We start from the raw sequence: 5906 nt of genomic DNA, 5'->3' as shown, positions 1-5906 counted from the left end.
TTTCTTTTCTTTTCTTTTCTTTTCTTTTCTTTTCTTTTCTTTTCTTTCTGTTTTGCTAGTGGCTTTCCATAATGGTATGATATACCTTGATTTCCTTCTCTTTAATTTGAGTTCTCCATGGTACCTTCCAGCCGAGAGGCTAAATACCAGTGGAGTTGGCAGTGGTCACCAGTCAGTGGTATGCACACATTTCACTACAGGGGCTAGCTACAATTTCCTATGTAATGTCAGGAGGTAGATGCATGCACACATGTAGCAGTGAGGGCCAGGGCAAGCGGCAAAGGTTGGGACCAGTTGTGGTCATATTGACCACTATGGGGTTTCTGGCTGTTGGGATGACACTACCACGTCTGTTGGTTCTCACCACAAGTGCACAACAGTGGAGACTGATTTTGGGAGTGAGTCCAAGTGTGTGTAGGGGTATGCACTGTTGGAGCTGCAGGTAAGCCCAATGGTGTAGGCCACTGACAGGAGATTGGGCCTGATTCAGGCTTACAAACAACCATGATGCCCTGGCAGTCAGTGTGCATTCTTGTGGTTGAATTTCCCCACAGTTGGGTTCATGGCCAATGATAAGGGTAGGGCCAGCGGTGTACAGATGGATAGCTGGAAGGACTAGTTGCAGATGAGCCAAGCAGTATCGGCCAGTGACAGGAGATAGGGCTAATCTAGCCTCATAAACAACTTTTGTGGCTTTGACTATTGCTGTGCATGTCTGTGACTGCAGGATACTGCTGTGGGTACACAGGAGGCAACGGAGGTCAATTTCAAGCATCAGACCAATGGCATACAAGTGCATAGTTGGAGGGCTTAGCCCAAAGTGACAACTTTCATGGTCTAGGCTGGCATCTGGCTTTTGTACAGCCTCAGAGGCCTGGTTTGGCTGCTGGTGCTGGTCCCAAGGGTGGAGAGTAGACGAATAGAAAGAAATTCAGGTGGTTGGTGTCAGGGAAGTTAATACCTGTCAGGTGAAAGAGAGAAAAATCTTGAGGGGATCCACAGCACCAGACCTGGCTGTTGGTTTTTTCAGTGGCAAAAGCTGCTGGAGTCACCTGCGGAACAGGTCATTAAGAACCGCTGTCACTCTGCATGACTGTCTGATACAAGTGACCCCGCTTTTTTTTTTCTTGTTCCCAGCTATTTCTACACATCTCCGCTTTGACAGTCTCTGGGTGGGGTGAAACTAAACCGGGTCCTTCATGCAGTTGCACTGAAATGCTGGGGAAGCTGGTTGCTCACCTTGTTCTCCCTTTCTCAATGAGGGAAACTCTTTCTAGATGAGTTCTGTCTTGGTGCTGAGCAGTGCCAGCTTGAGGGATTGAATGATACAGCAAAATGAAGCTATTCTTTCTTCCCTCTATGTGTGGTTATTCTCAAGGTTTTTGTTTTTGTTTTGTTTTGTTTTGTTTTTTCCCACTGTATTGCCAAAGTTTCTTAAGCTCTCCTGGAGCTGTTTTTGTTCGTGGAATTATTGTTCTTGAGGGACAGAGGCTGGGGTCTCCTACTCTTGTCATCTTGGAGACATCATTCCAGAAAGAAAAAAGTTTTTGTAAAGACAATAAAAGCTTCTATCAGCATACTAACATATAAAATTCCACTCTTCACTTTTGATGAAATTTGTATAGTAATTGAGGATTTAATTCTAAGAACTACCCAGAAAGAACTTTTAAGTAACACCAATGGTATTTTTTAAAATTATGCTAAACAATAACAAACCTACTTAGATGACTCTATAGTGGGTCTCTGTATTTATGGTTTTCTTCACAGAAAATATCTAAATAATTATACTAAAGATAACTAGAGAACTATCCATTGACAATGTAGACTGGAAAATATGGCAACATTTTACAGAAATAATGCCAAAATATTTTGCCTATTTTTTTTTGTTTTTTTGTTTTATATTTATTTAATTTAGTTGACAAAGTTAATAATTTGTAAAAATAATGAGGTTTCCAATACATGAAATAAACTATAATTTTCATTTTAATAAATATAAATGGCCATTTAAATAATTAAAATTCAACTGGTTGTTTGTAAACCACATAAATAAACTCGCCATCATGTAATTTTTAAGTTGCAACCAGATTCTAGGGACTTATTTTCTGTAACTGAATTTTCAATCTGTTAAACAGAAAATACTTAAAATACTGTATACTGAAGTCCTCTGAAAATAATCATGCTAGTAGCATTGGGAAGAACATGGGCTTTAGAATAAATAGAATAGGATTCAAATAGGAGCTCTGTCTTATACTTCTTGTGTGATCTCAAAAACATTACCTAATCTAATCATCACTCAGTTTTCTTATTCCAATTTTGAAGAGATTAAATAAATTAAACCATATAAAGTCCCCAGCACATTTCCTGAGATAAGTATTCATTTCCTCCTTCTCTCCTTTTCCTATGTTTTACTAAGTGATTTCCTAATATGCTCTGATTCAGGAGAACTTGAATAAAGTCCAAAGATAGGCATTAGAATAATGAATGAATTATTTAAATGCACCTATTGTGTGTGTGTGCATTTGTGTATGCATTTTATGTATTTATAAAATATTTTGTATAAAAATATTTTTATTTTCATCAGATGAAAGCCACTACTGTGCTATACCAATTCACTATATTCATTATGAATAACTAGCACCCATGATGAAGTCTATTGGAGTAATGGTAGGAATTCTCATTCCCCGAAGTAAAGCAACTATGTATGGGATTTCTTACTTATTACATCACCAAATGGCACAGTAGGAGATCCTAGCCTCAGTCCCTCCAAAAATGATCAACAATTCCAGGGACAAAAGCTCTCTCTAGGACAGCTCTGGAGTCCACTTAAGAATTCCTTACTTAGTAATGCTCTTTTCCAGTATTACATTTGAGAGGGAAAATAACATGGTTTATAATATCGCTTATTAGTACCGCAAAATTTCACATACAAGAAAAATAGTAATTACAAGATTTTATCTGCCATTCATCCTCACCCTCTTGTGACTTTGCCTCTGGCATATGCTCCCCTCTGGCTTTAATGCATTGCCCAGCAACCACATTTCCTGCTTGTTAAAGTGTTTTTCACTCTTTACTGTAAAGCTCATATTAGTTCTCCCATAAAAAAGATCTGGTTTCTTTCTAAAAGAGCTGTTTTCTTCAAGTTTATTCCTATAGGGTGTTTTGCATATGTGCTATCATTGTGTTGCAACTTGCATCCCATTAGTTGCAAAAGTATGTTTCCCTAGATAGTCTCCTTGAAGGTGGACGATTTCTCTATGCCGTGCTAAACTGGGGTACTAGATATAGTTTTGTTGAATGAATGAATACATGAGTGAAAATTGGATATAAAATTGAACACCGTTTCACATTTAATGAAAATCTCCAACCTGTCTATCTGTAAGGGATTACATAGAATAAATTTTTGACTAATTTGCAAGCATCTTATTTAAATTCTGATTCTATTATTGATTTACTTTCCAACCTATAAACATAGGTCACTTTGATAAAATTCAGTTGAAAAACACCTTTGACCATTAGGAGAGTGTAAAGCTGAATTTAAAAAATCACTGTGATCTTCCCAGAATACTGTTACTTTTAAAGTTAAACATATTATGCTTTAGATAAAGCATTTTTTTCATTTCTCTCTTTTCTCCTGTGCTTTATTTTCTGGTTCAAACACTAGCAATGGCAACTATTTAAATATTCTATAATAATGTTCTTGAGCTGCTGAGTTCATTTCTTTTTGTGATCTATGAGCTGCACAGGTTATGTGAGCACAGAACAATCTAGAAATCACTCCTGACCAGAGAAGAGAGCTGCTATACATCACAGTACCTGTTTTGATATATTCAAATACTTAAGTCACTTGATAGGCTGGATAAATGGGAGCATGGAGAAAAAAGACAAGAGTATAAGAAAAAGATAAGAACACTGGTGAATAATTACTTAGAATTTGAAGGTATGATTCTTAAACATATATAAGAAAAAATATTCCTGGGAAGAGTGAACAATCTTTTATTTTTTTCCAATTTTTCCAAATCCTATATGAATTATTTTTGTTTTAGTGTCCCTTTCTTAGTTTACATACTTTTATTTCTGCTTTTACTTTCTATAAGAAGTGAAATACAGCTGTAAATTCCATTATATGATATGCCAGATCAATTATATATCCATCAGATAATTCTTATCATGTCTGTTTCCCCTTCGGTTCTTTGAGGCTCCAGCCAGCATTTTATCAATCTTGTACTTCCAACTCTTAGACCCCAAGTACACAGCATTATGCCTAACACATAAAAAAATCCTCAACATCAAAATAACCAGTAATTAACATGTATACATATACCTATGTGTATATATGTGTGTGTGTGTTTGTACACACACAGTATATATAAGTAAACTGATTTTACATAATGGCTTTCAGTGACTAAAACAAATTTTACGCAATGACTTTTAGAAACTAGATGTCCACAAATACACATGAATGCGTGCGTATATGTATATATGCACACACACAAACACACACTATATATAAAAAGACTTATTTTACATGATGTTGCTGGAGTTTAAAACTGCCATTACCATAAAACATGGCACCTGGACATATTGATTATTGTAAGCTGAAGGAGTTTGAGAAATGGCAAGTCCAGGAGGGACTTCATTTGATCTTTCCCTGAAGCATGTCATAAGACCCTAATGTGGGAGGGAGACTCTGTATACCCAGAGGAAAGGAACATTATTATTATTATTTTTTATTTTTATTATTTTTTTTTTGAGAGAGAGAGAGAGAGAGAGCGCATACATACGCCAGCAGGGGAGACTGAAAGAGAGGGAAAATCTTAATCAGGCTCCAAGCTCAGCACAGAGCCTGATGCTGGGCTTGATACCATGACCCTAGGATCATGACCTGAGCTGAAATCAAGAGTTGGGCATTCAATAGACTGAGCCACCCAGGTGCCTCAGGAGGAAAGGAGCATTCTTATTTTCAAAGATGGAAGGACATCAAGGAGAATCTGAATGAGCAGGCCTTGCCAAGTTAACCCTAGGTACTACTCTTAGCTCATTTCCCTATGGTCCTATCACATTTTTCTGACTCTCCACTCTCTTTCAAACTCCTATAAAAACACTCAGATTTAACCATTTCTTTGGGCCTTCATTTCTTTATGAAGGCTCTGTGTCATGTAAAACTTACATTAAATATAAATGTATGCTTTTCTCCTGTTAATATGTTTTTGTTACAGAGATCCACCTGAGAACCTAAGATGGATGAATAGAGAAAATACATTTTTATCCCCTCTTTTAGTAACTAAAACAAACTTAACATCATGGCATTTAGAAACTGGGAGTTCGTTATAATCTTTTTTAGCTTCTTTTCAGTCTATCTCTTCAACTTCTCTAGAGGAGGGGGCTCCTTAGGTTATATAAAATAGCTTTTAGTCATGCATGAAACATAGCTCTCAAAACCAGCCTTTGTAAATGATCACATAGTGTCTTATCTTGTAAAACAAAACCAGGTGTACTTACATATTATGTAAATTATGTAATTGGTAATGAAGCTCAATGAATGGTATCTTCCATTTTCTTCTTATTTTGTTATTTCTCTAATTTAGGGCCTAAACTCTCCTTTAGTTTTTTTGTTTTGTTTTGTTTTTAATTTATTTTTTTTAAGTTTAGTTATTTTGAGATAGAGACAGTGCAAGTGGGGGAGGGGCAGAGAGAGAGGGATCCAGAATCCCAAGCAGGGTCCGCATGGTGGGGCTTGAACCCACAAAATCAGCGAAATCATGACTTGAGCTGAAACCAAGATTCAGCTGCTTAACTGACTGAGCCGCTCAGTTGCCCCGTAAACTCTCCTTTAAACTGACCAAACTCTTGCTAATGGAAAAATTCAGTAATAAGAAGTTTACAAAATATTTTCGTATCCTTAAAAG

The sequence above is a fragment of the Herpailurus yagouaroundi genome, unplaced genomic scaffold, assembly GCF_014898765.1.
Source record: "Herpailurus yagouaroundi ecotype Mexico unplaced genomic scaffold, PumYag 28, whole genome shotgun sequence".
NCBI classification, from domain to species: Eukaryota; Metazoa; Chordata; class Mammalia; order Carnivora; family Felidae; genus Herpailurus; species Herpailurus yagouaroundi.
Note: the sequence above shows the minus strand (reverse complement) of the source record.